This window comes from Chiloscyllium punctatum, unplaced genomic scaffold (genome assembly GCF_047496795.1).
Source record: "Chiloscyllium punctatum isolate Juve2018m unplaced genomic scaffold, sChiPun1.3 scaffold_133, whole genome shotgun sequence".
NCBI lineage: Eukaryota > Metazoa > Chordata > Chondrichthyes > Orectolobiformes > Hemiscylliidae > Chiloscyllium > Chiloscyllium punctatum.
Window position 1 is genome coordinate 109,192 of NW_027309867.1, and position 12,828 is coordinate 122,019.

A 12,828-nucleotide genomic window follows, 5' to 3' on the forward strand; every position below is an offset into this window, starting at 1 on the left:
CTGCTATCTAACTTGCCACTGCTAAACAAATAACCGAAATTAATCTAACCAATATTTGCCAAAATTTGTCCCTTATCTCTCCGAACCCTTTCAGATGCCTTTGAAATGTTGTGAGCGCACCAGTCTCTGACACTAAATATGACAATTCATTCTGTACACACGGAAATGTCTGTTTTCAAAACAAGTGTCCCTCACATTCCCTTTAAATATTACTGTTCTCACATTAAACCAATGTTATCTCGCTTTGAACTCATGTGCCTTGTGAAAAATTACTCCCTGACTCTTTTCTCTGTCCGTCTGCCTCCTGACTTTAAAATTCTGTAAGGCCATTCCTCTGCCCTGAAGCTCCAGGGAAAACTGTCGAAGTCTATTCAGCATCGTGCTATTGTCCAAACAGTGCAAACCTTGCAAACCCTTTCAAATACTTTCGAAATTGTTCCACGTTCGTTACTGAATGCGCGATCTGTTCGTGCCTGAAGGGAAGCGATGCTGAAACACTAGTAATGACAATTTTGGAAGCTTGTCTCCTTGCGGTAGCGTGGCCGAGTGGTCTAAGGCGCTGGATTTAAGCTCCAGTCTCTATCGAGTCGTGGGTTCGAATCCCACCGCTACCAAGTTGGGCGCTGTTCTGCTGCAGGCAATAGAACATAGGGAGCATATGTGTTTTCGTCGTTTTGGCTGTAGCTGCCCAGGCCTCTGATCCAGGCTGACTTGGAAAACAGTGTGAGTCCTTGTTGTCGGACCCTCCTCAAGACCTCTGCTTTCAGACATACTCGCGGCCAGTTTCTGTGTCTCAAATAGTCACTGCATTTGTCTGAAAGTTTGGTGGTTCGAGCCCGACCTTACCACCGAGCATCAACAATTTCAGTTCAAGCATTGAGACCAACCATATCCCGACACTGCAACCACAAGAACCCACCCGAGTCTGCAGCTGGATGTGGCCCCAATCTCTCCAAGCCCCCGCTGCCAACAGAAAGCGGCTACTGCAGCTTCAATCAGCGGCTTCCTGCTCAGCCCTGGGACACAGCACATGGAAAATCCTTCCCCAGGAACGGCTCTTCCCGTGTGAAAGGGACAACCATTCCACTTTAAATTGGACACGGCTTCAGAGGATTGTTCCTGTTCTTGGAACGTTTCATAAACAAAACTCCTGTCTCGCAAATAAGGAGGGGGAAAAGTTGTTGGCAGGAAGAATAGAGAAAGTGTTGACTGTGAGGACTCTGTCTCGTCAGCAGATAGGATTCCTTACACTCGAAACTGGAATGATTGGGTTTCCTTCGGGAATTTCCCAATTGATTTACCGTCTGCCAGAGAGACTGGGAATCACTCCGGAGACATAAAGATGAGGATAAAAATATGAAAATATTTATATTGAGTCTTAAATCCAGAGACAAGTGTTAAATCGATAATAATGTTCTGAAGGAATAATAGCTGAGAAATGGAAAGTGTGAATGATGACATTTGTGATTGGGAGGAATGAACTGGATTCTTGCAAATTGCAATGCCGGGTGAAATATGCTCAGTATGAAATCACACACTCATCAATCGTGAGCCAGGCCCAGCTACTTTAGTCGGTAGAGCATGAGATGCTTCATCTCAGGGCCGTAGGTTCCAGCCTCACGCTGGGCCCTTTCCCTCCTTTAAAGAAATCCAGCTCTCTGCTCCCCTTGCAGTATTGCAACCCAGTGTAGGGGTTGGTTTGGACACGTCGATCCGACTGTGTTTGATCACACCTCGGTTTCTGAGTGAAAGCTGTCTCCACTTGCCCATAAGATGGAAGCCTATCTGCTGACGAGACAGAGTCCTCACAGTCAACACTTTCTCTATTCTTCCTGCCAACAACTTTTCCCCCTCCTTATTTGCGAGACAGGAGTTTTGTTTATGAAACGTTCCACGAACAGGAACAATCCTCTGAAGCCGTGTCCAATTTAAAGTGGAATGGTTGTCCCTTTCACACGGGAAGAGCCGTTCCTGGGGAAGGATTTTCCAGGTGCTGTGTCCCAGGGCTGAGCAGGAAGCCGCTGATTGAAGCTGCAGTAGCCGCTTTCTGTTGGCAGCGGGGCCTTGGAGAGATTGGGGCCACATCCAGCTGCAGACTCGGGTGAGTTCTTGTGGTCTCAATGCTTGGACTGAAATAATTGTGGTTCGGTGCTAAGGGCGGGCTCGAACCACCAAGCTTCCAGCCAAATGCAGTGACAATTTGATACACAGAAACTGGCCATGCAGATGTCCGAAAGCAGAGGGGTTGAGGAGAGTCCGACAGCAAGGACTCACACTGTTTTCAGACTCAGTTGACCTGAGCACCGGCAAACACAACAACGAAAACGCAGACAGCCTACAGAGGTTCTGCTTTGTTCAGCTGTTTGCAGTGGAGCAACCGCTGGTAGCGGTGGGATTCGAACCCACGACTCGTTAGAGATTGGAGCTTAAATCCAGCGCCTTAGACCACTCGGCCACGCTACCACAAAGGAGCAGAGCGCCAAAATCTCATTACTAGCGTTTCAGCATCGCTTCACTTCAGGCACTGACAGATCGCGCATTCAGTAACGAACGTGGAACAATTTCGAAAGTATTTGAAAGGGTTTGCAAGGTTTGCACTGTTTGGACAATAGCACGAAGCTGAATTGGCTTCGGCAGTTTTCCCTGGAGCTTCAGGGCTGAGGAATGGCCTTACAGAATTTTATAAAGACATGAGGGAGACGGACAGAGAAAAGAGTCAGGGAGTAATTTTTCACAAAGTACTTGAGTTCAATGCGAGATAACTTTGGTTTAATGTGAGAACAGTAACATTTAAAGGGGATGTGAGGGACAGTTGTTTTGAACACAGACATTTCCGTGTGTACAGAATGAATTGTCATATTTAGGGGCAGAGACTGGTGCGCTCACAACATTTCAAAGGCATCTGAAAGGGTTCGGAGAGATAAGGGACAAATTTTGGCAAATATTGGTTAGATTAATTTCGGTTATCTGTTTAGCAGTGGCAAGTTAGATAGCAGGGTCTGTTTCCGTGCTTGGCAACTCTGAGACGCTCCAAAAGCTGACACCAGCTTGAATAGACCATTTGATAAAAAAAAACGCTTGCTATTTGTTACTCAGCGCGTTGGGCTATTTTTCCGGGAGAGTGGAGTTTGGCTGAAGAAAAATACCACACAAATTGTGTTACCCCCTCAGCACTCCAGCGAATCCAAAAACTGACAGCTCTTAGCGTGGAACAGAAGCAAAACAGAAAAGGCGGAACCATTGCCAGACACACTGGCATGCTGACCTTGAGGGAGTGCGATTCGTCTATGTCATGTACTGCTCACACAAACGGCAGCGAGACAATTCCAAACCGTGCTTCCAAACATACTGCAGCGTGTTTGGCGGAGCTGGGAAGATGGTTTGCAGCATTTTCCTCACATTTCTGGGTGACATCCTCAGGGCTGCAGAGTCTGTTGTGAAGCGCTGCTGTCCTGGGGCAGTTGGAATTGATTTGGTTTCATTCCCGCTCCTTCCGGTTTTTGGGGTTACAGACTGGGTCCAGATGAATCTGTTTATTGATGGAATCCGCGGATGAGTGCCCTGCTTCTAGAAATTCTCTCTCTGCCTTCTGTTAGCCCTGTCATATTACAATTGTGCTGTTCTCACCAAACCTTGCCGTCTGGACGGATTACTACTCGGGACAGCTGGTCCGTGACAATTCGGGACTGTCACACAATATCTTTGCCAAGAATGGATATCCCCCCGATTTCATTCCCAGATGTCTGGCACACACGAAGTTCACAACGAGGATATTCCACCAGGCAATTTGAAAAGCATACTCCCCTTTATTAAAATAAATTGCTGGGAACTGACAGTCAGACTCCTCTGAACACACTGGGTTACAACAGACACATAAACCGACAGCCTCACTCAGACAAAACTCCCCAGAACACAACACCCAATACCCATCATGTACCAACGTGGCAGCATCTGTGGAGAGAAACAGGTTTAATGTTTCAGATTGACAGAACCAGACAAGTTATGCATTTTATTGTTTTAATGCTAGAGTAATTGTCTGTTTTACTTAGCAAATCAGCATATTTATCAGAATATTACATTAGTCGCGAAATGTCAACTTTCTGAATGTCAACCGACTTTTCTGGTTGTAATGCTGATTCCGTTGCCTTGAGCTGCTGAAACGCTGGCCTTCAATTGTTCTTTTTTATTCCCCTTTCTGTCAGTGAGCACCCATTTTAAATGGAGAGTTTCTATTCCGTTGCCTTGAGCTGGTGAAACGCTGGCCTTCAATTGTTCTTTTTTATTCCCCTTTCTGTCAGTGAGCACCCATTTTAAATGGAAAGTTTCTATTTTCAGGCTCGCCCTCAATACGCGTCTCTACTCGTCTATCATTTCCTCTGCGTATCAACCTCACTCTCTTCCACATGCCCCCACTCTCTGTCTATCAATATCCCTTATTTTCCATTTCTGCTGTGTGAAAAGTCTGACATTCGGAGATAGTTTGAGAGTAGACCTCCTAAGCATAATTGCCAAAATTGTTTGGTGCATTAGCCAAAAGGAATTGGGTCTGTGTGGGTTACTCTCTGGAGGGATAGTGTGGGGCCGATGGGCCTGTTTCCAAGCGATAGGGAATCTAACCACCCTGTTCGAAACTCATTCGTGGCGTAGGACGCCATTCAATTCCATTCCAGGATCTAGAACCAAAAGCACTGTCGGAGCAGCGAGATATTTCCAACTCAGAAAGGTGAGATCCGAGATGGGTGATTTGTGGTTACAGTTCTCTCGTGTGTCTGTTGCTATTGTCCTTCTAGATAGATGCAAACAATCACTGGGTTGGTCTGGGTCTGTGTTCTGTGAGGAAGCAGGAGTTAGTTTTCAATAAGATAATTCACAAGAACAGAAATATATCTTCATTTCCTGACTGGGAATTGTATCCCAGTCTGGGCATTACAAACTCAGACTCCGAACCAGTGACCCTACTGCAGCTGACAGTAACACTTGTGACCTGATCTGTCCAGACTCTGTGTATGATCTTCACGTCATCATCTTCTTCAGCAGCAATGTTTCTCTCTCTAAGTTTCCAAACTATTCATATTGCCGCCCTGGTTTCAATGTGAAGAAAGTGGAGCTGTGCTAACCTGATTTACTGCAGGAAGGTACAGAACAGTTTGATACTAACAGCGGCTCGTTTTGAGGCGTTGATCTGCGGTGATGGGTGGGGGGGGGGGGCACAAATAAAGCCTTGATTCAAATCGTCTGATTCCAAATTCCTTGTCGGAAATGACCAGAGGATTCTCGCTGAATTTGTTCAGGACCTTTACTGGAAGTGACACTAAATCCAAGTATGAAAGTACATTCCAGTGGAGTGCATCGTAAGATAGCGTAATGACTGTGAATAAAATGCTGGAGACGTCCAGCAGAAGAACAGGCGACACAGAAGCAGGTACCTGAGGACAAATGTATTTGCTTTGCTATTGAAAGGCCCTGTTACACAAAGTGGATTATCTTTGCTGGTTGATCACCTTATGAATGTTGTTTCCCAGATCTCCATGTTTACATCACATATGGAAAGGTGTCCAGCGTGTGCGTGTGTGCATCCGGCTAGTGAAGCAATAGATAAAACATCTGACTTTGAATCAGGCGATTGTAGTTTTACATCCTGCATGTCTCGAGTGCAACGTGTTAGTTCAGCCAATTGCATGTTGTCAGTTGCTATTTTCTTAGGTTCTTTCGAGCTGCAGTGATTGGATCAGTGTGTATTCAAATTAAATGTTGCTTTTGGATAATATTTTGAGCCAAAACTAGAAACTGGGACTGGAATACATGGATGTCCGATGAGCTGCAATGTACGAAGGGCCGAACGGTCTCTTCCCACTCTGTGAAAGCAGAAGGCAAGGAGGACCTAATCTGCAGCAAGACTGATCAGAAATGAAAAGGTAAAAGTGTTTTCATTCTGAATAAATGCAAGGCCGCCTTCTGCCTTCCCTTGTCGTCTAGTAGCCAGCATTTGGCGATCTCACCGCCGTGACACGGGTTCTATTCCCGGTCAAGGAATGCGTGCTTTGTTCTGCACACACATCGTGGTAAGAATATTTCTGACCACTTTTCCAAAGCTGGCAGAACATCGGTTTTGTGCCAACCGTTTTAAAGTTGAACAGAAAACCAAGAGATGTAGATGTTGGAATTCTGAACCAAAAACAAGAATTGACGTGCAAACTGAATAGTCCTGGCAACATCTGTGGGGAGAACCAGAGACAATGATTCACAACGACAGAACCAGATTAGTTCTTCATTTCTAGACCACAATGCCGGGATAATGGTCAGTTTTATCGGTCGAATGAGGATAGTTATCAAAATCTATTTGTTTTTTGCCAGTTAGCAGCCATGTCGACCCGAGATCTGATTCTTTCAGGGTCTCCCTCAAGATGAGTCTCTAATTTTCTGTCTTTATCTCTGTGTATCTACCTCACCCTTTATCATATTCTTTGACCCTTTATTTGCCAATATCCCTCATTTCCCATTCCTACTCTATGAAAAGCCTGACGATCAGGGATAGTTTGAGAATGGAGCTGCTGAGAGGTTTTCTGGAACCTGGCAGGAGACTGGAAAACTTGGCTCACACTCTACGGATAATACGTCTGCCACTTGGATGTGATATAAGGAGCCGGTTCTTCCTCAAAATATTGTAACCCTTTCGAAATTAAAGTTACATTCCTTATCCAATAGAAGATAAACTACAACAAAGGAGAATATGGAGGCGTTAATGATGCTGTAAAATGAAGGAATGGCGACAGCAGAGAATGAGGGTGATCCACCCGTGGTTTCTGTGCCATAACCACAACATCCACGGCCTTTCTGCAGTGTCTCCTGCCTCACCTCGTTATTCCCACCAAACTTGGAATGAAGGCGAGAGAATAAAAGTGGAGGAGAGGAAGGAGTGCTTTTGGAACAGCGGCAAGAAACTCCAAGTTGGTGTATTGGTTAGGAAGGATAACATGCACTGCTGGAACGAACCCAGGAAAAAGGAGTGGGTTTACCAAACCATAACAGGCTCGAACTCAAACAGGATGCTGAGTCCCTTCATCAGTAACACGACCCTTAATAAAAGGTGAACCTACGGGCCTTCAATACAACAAGCGGGCGCAGCTGGGATTGGACCCTATGGTCAGCTGCTTCCCAAGGAGGGGTTTGAAATAACTAAGGGACGGCCATATGTGCAGTTCCTTAACCACATGACCACAGTAACTCGGAAATACATTTCTGTATCAATATTACTCAGTGTGATTTACAATCAAACCCCACTGTTGCAAAACCAGACATTTCACGATTGAACATTCTTCAATGCAAAGGCACATAAAAGGGCAATCTTCTCTTACATTGGCTTCAAACAGATATTTGTATCTGTTTAAAAAACAGGACAAAGGGGAAGTTGTTCATTCTCTTGGGGAGTATTGATGGATTTAATACACACAGTGGTAATCTCACACGAAGAGGAACAGTGTCATTGCCATGAATTGCACAGGAATGGTGTGTGAGCCAATGTAAACAGTTTGCAGTAAAGGCTGACCCATTAGCAGCGACACTGAGCCTTGCACCACCAGATCCAGACTCACTTCCTGCCTCATGCCTCCCAGTCATCATTGTCATTCACGTCAATTTCACTTCCCTGCTCCACTTCTCAACTTACTACCGATCTCCTGAAGGTGTCCGATTGGAACCTACCACTGTTAGAAACGCATTCCTGGGATAAAGATATGACTCAATGGAATAGGACTCGCTGTCCATCCCTAAATCCCCCAGAGATGGAGGATATGAGTTGCTTTTGTGAACCATTGAACTCCTTCACACGGAGGTACAGCCATTATGCTGCAAGTGCGGGATTTCCTGGATTTACACCCAGAGACACTGAAGGAACACCAACATATTCCCAACTCAGGAAGGTGAGATGATTGGAGGGAGATTTGAAGGGGTCACTATCGTATCTGTCCACTGTCATTGTCCTTCTACATGGTTCAAGTAATCACTGGGCTGATTCTGGAGTGATCCCGGTCTGTCTTCTGTGTGGAACGGGGAATGCGTTTTCATTCAGACAATTCACATGAAGAGAATTAAACCTTCATTCCCTGAATGGGAACTGTATCCATGTCTGGACGATACAAACTTTGACTCCACAGCACGGGCCCCCGGTAATGCTGACAATATCCAAAGCGACCTGAATTGTACACACCCTTGTGCCTGTCCTTCCCTTCATAACCACCTTCGGCAACAAAGTTTCTCTCTTCAATTTTGCAAATGCTTCATATTATCGCCTTGGTTTTCAAAATAAAGAAAGTGGAGCTGTGGGAATCTGATGTTGGTCAGTCGGTGTAATGCAGGAATGTACAGAACAGGTTGACGCGGGCAGAGACCCGTTTTGAGGCGTGAGGTTGAAGTGAAGGGGTTCCACCAATAAAAAGCACTGTTCATCTCGTCTGATTCTCCATCCCGGGATTCAAATCAACAGAGGTTTCTCGCTGGACTGGTTCAGGATCTTGACGGGAAGAGGCCATGACGCAAGGTATGAAAAGATATTTCACTGGAGTGAATCAAAAAATCGCGGAGTGACTGTGAATAAAATGTTGGCAACTTCCAGCAGAGGCGCAGGCGACACTGAAGCAGGGACCTGAGGGTAAACATGTTTCCTTGGGCATTGAAAGACATTGCTTCACGGAGTGGGACATCCGATGGGAAACAGTGACGATAATTATTTTTACTGATTGTTCACCTTGTGAATACTGTTTCCCCCGATGTCCATGTTTCCATTTCATATCGACTCCCTGTCGGACCTCCGGCTGCCGCTGGGACACTGACATCATGGATAATGGCTCTGACTTTTGGTGAATCGAATCCTTCCTGATTTGTGTGCAATGTACTGCAGGGATTGGATCAGTGGGTCCCGAATTTGGGAGTATTGTACCTCAATGTGCGACAGATTTTGAGGAGCTGCAGACTTTGGATCAGAGTTTTTTCAAATTTGAAAGTTGCATGTGAGGCAATTGTCCATTTTAAATTCCAGCTCATCGCAACGTCTCTCATTGTCTTTAAAACTGGCTTTAGTTACACCTAAAGCTGCCTTTTGTCGGAGAAACGTGTGTGTGTGTGTTTGGTGGAGGGGGTGTCTTAAGTTGGTGGAGAGCGGTACTGAAGCACAAGTAGCTGGTATAATCCCGAAACCTCTGCACTCCCCCCACCCCCCACCTCCGGGAATGTGTGTCTGTGACTCACTCTATGGGTGAAAATATGACGTGATTTCACTTCGGTATGACGGTGTAGAACTCACTCCCATTGGTGTCTCGTTTAAGATCACAGGGATAATCTTTTCTGAATTTTGCGTTGAAAACATCAGAACACACAAGGTATCGTGCCAAAGCTGGACACTGGATCGAAAACAGATGGCTATCTGATGATCCATACTGCACGATGGGCCGAATGGTATTTTCCGACTGTGTTAAAAAAACCTCAAAGACAACGAGAAACTAATGTGCAGCGAAAATGATCCAAAATGAAATGCATAAGTGGTTTCATTGAGAATAAATGCGACAGTTTCTGTCTCCTTCCCTTTTAATCTCACGGTTAGGAGTTGGTGCACTATCTGAAGGGGAAAGGGTGATTCCTGGTCAGGGAATGGGCGATATGTTCTGCAAAGATATCTTGCTAACAGTATTTCTGACCGATTTTCTGTGGCCGTCAGGTCATTCGTTTTGTCTCAAACGTTGTTAAGAATAACATGAAACAAAGAACTGCAGATGTTTGAAATCCGAACCAAAACCAAGATTTGATAGAAAAACTCAGTAGGACAGTGGAGAGAAACAGAGTTAATGGTTCATATCAGCAGAGCGAGGTTACTTCGACATTTCTGTATTATATTTTTGGTAAAATGATCAGTTATCCCAGTCAGGATATTTACCAAAATCTTTCATTAACTTACAACCGTCAATGTTGAAAATTCAAAATGACTTTGTTGGCTGTAAGAATCCTTCCGTTACCCGGAGCTGGTGAAAGGCTGTGCTTAATAGTTCCCTTTTTATTCCTATTTGTTTCTGTCAGTCAGCAGCCATGTCGATTGGAGAATTGGTCCTTTCAGTATCTCCCTCAATATGCGTCTCCATCTTTCTTTCTTTCTCTGTGAATGTACCTGACCCTCTTTCACATTCTCGGACTCTCGGTCTGCCCCATATTCCTCATTTCCCATTTCTGCTCTTTGAAAAGTCTGATATTCGGAGACAAATTGAGAGTGGACCAGCTAACAGGCTTTCTGCCCCCTCGGGAGCATGTGTGGGATTGGGCTCACATTCTCCGAATAATGTGTCTGGCACTTATTCCTGAGGTGAGGAGTCATTCCTTCCTCCAAATATTACGATCCTTTCGAGTTCTAAATAAACTTCATAATCCACAAGAAAAGAAACCGCAATCACAGTGCAAACCACAACGACAGGAGAACAATGAAGTATTTCCTGTTGGTGTGGAATGAATGAATGTTGACAGCAGAGAATTAGGGTGAACAGCTCTTGGTGTCTGCGCCATTACTGCAACATTCACCGGCGAGTCTGCCATGTCTCCTGGCTCACCTCGTTATTCCCAACAAACTGGAAATGAACGAGGCGTAATAAAGGAGGAGGAGAAGCAGAAGTTCTTGTCAAACACAGGAAGGAAACTCCAGATTGAATTAATAGTTCGGAAGAAACAATATCCACTGGAGGAACTAAACCAGGGAGCAGATCAGGATCACCAAAATAGGCTGACACTCAAACAGGACGCATGGTTGACTGATGAGCAACACTGACTTGGGAGATTTTGAAACAACCATGTATTTGGTAAAATACTCAGGCACCACTACGATGTGAAATCTTGGTGGGCTGTTTATGATGTGGGTAAGTTCACGAACTGAGCCACGGCACCACACCACAAGTGGTTTTCTCATCCCAGTTCCTTCACCAATTGTTAACAGGAACTGGGAATTGTGTTTTTGCTACATTAATGTTGCTCAGTGAGAATTGCACTCAAACCCACTTTTGCAAAGACAGTTTATGGCTGAACGTTCTGCACTGAAATTGTACAGAAAAAGAGAATCTCCTCTTCCATTGGCTTCAAACTGATATGTTCAACTGTTTAAACTGACAGGATAAAGAGAATGTATTCATCCTCTCAGGGCCCATTAACCCTGTTAATATACACAGGGAACCTCACAAAAAGAGGAACAGGGTCATTGTGCTAAACTGCCCTGAACAGGGTGTGAGTTAGTGTAAACAATATGGAGTAAAGATTTGGAGGTGCCGGTGTTGGACTGGGGTGGACAAAATTAAATAATCACACAACATCAGGTTATAGTCCAACAGGTTTATTTGATAGTACCAGCTTTTGGAGCGCTGTTCCTTCATCAGGTGGTTGTGGGGCATAACATCATACCACACAGAATTTATCGTAAAAGATTACAGGGTGATGGCACTGAAAATAAAATATTTAAAACTGAAGTTGGTTGTCTGTTCAGTCTGTATACTTTTAGAAATACCATGTTAGATTTTGTTCTTTCATATGTAAACCCTACGTAAAAATAGCTAAATTCTCAGGTAAATCTTTAACGATAGGTGCCCCCTCAGCTCAGATTGAGCCTTGAAGGTGTGAGGTTGAAATCTGCCTGTGTCCCAATGTTCTGTCGTGGCAGAAGCTGGGGGTACCCCTGCCTCATGGCTTTCAAGATGTATTTGACATCGGCAGTGAGGTTCCCACATCGGGTCCCATTGCCTAATATGATGGGAGATCCGGGTGTGTTGTCTTTGTGGATTTTTTATAGGCAGTAGAAGTCGCCTGAATGAGAAGTGCATTTCAGAGATTAGATCAGAGTGGTGCTGGAAAAGCACTTCAGGTCAGGCAGCATCCGAGGGGCAGGAAAATACACGTTTCGGGCAAAAGCCCTTTATCAGGATTACGGAGGTGCCGAGCACAGAAACAGGCCCTCCATTCCACATCGTCCCTGCTGACCAGATAACCGATATTAATTAGCTATATGAGCCAACATTTGTTCCTTACCCCTCCAAACAATCCCTGACTACATTCCATCCAGATGCCTTTTAAATAGAGACATAGAGATGTACAGCATGGAAATAGACCTATTTATTGTTTCCACCAAATAAAGGAGCAGGAGCAGCGTCTCTGCTTCCTCCTGTATTATAGAAAATAAAGGAGCTAGAGCAGCGTCACAGCTTCCTCCTGTATTATTGAAAATAAAGGAGCCGGAGCAGCGTCACAGCTTCCTCCTGTATTATAGAAAATAAAGGAGCCGGAGCAGCGTCACTGATTCCTCCTGTATTATAGAAAATAAAGGAGCTGGAGCAGCGTCACTGCTTCCTCCTGTATTATAGAAAATAAAGGAGCTGGAGCAGCGTCACTGCTTCCTCCTGTATTATAGAAAATAAAGGAGCTGGAGCAGCGTCACTGCTTCCTCCTGTATTATAGAAAATAAAGGAGCTGGAGCAGCGTCTCTGCTTCCTCCTGTATTATAGAAAATAAAGGAGCTGGAGCAGCGTCTCTGCTTCCTCCTGTATTATAGAAAATAAAAGAGCTGGAGCAGCGTCTCTGCTTCCTCCAGTATTATAGAAAATAAAGGAGCTGTAGCAGCGTCTCTGCTTCCTCCTGTATTAAAGAAAATAAAGGAGCTGGAGCAGCGTCACTGCTTCCTCCTGTATGAAAGAAAATAAAGGAGCTGGAGCAGCGTCACTGCTTCCTCCTGTATTATAGAAAATAAAGGAGCTGGAGCAGCGTCACTGCTTCCTCCTGTATTATAGAAAATAAAGGAGCTGGAGCAGCGTCACT

The 12,828-nt window shown here is 44.9% G+C and overlaps 2 non-coding genes across 2 annotated transcripts; one reads left to right on the forward strand and one right to left on the reverse strand.

The window, feature by feature from the left end:
• The first annotated feature begins 532 nt into the window (after positions 1–532).
• trnal-uaa (transfer RNA leucine (anticodon UAA)) lies at positions 533–614 on the forward strand. The gene has a single exon. It is a non-coding gene; the product is annotated as a tRNA-Leu (tRNA).
• Positions 615–2,381: 1,767 nt separating this feature from the next.
• On the reverse strand, positions 2,382–2,463 carry trnal-uaa (transfer RNA leucine (anticodon UAA)). Its single transcript has one exon. It is a non-coding gene; the product is annotated as a tRNA-Leu (tRNA).
• Positions 2,464–12,828: the final 10,365 nt, after the last annotated feature.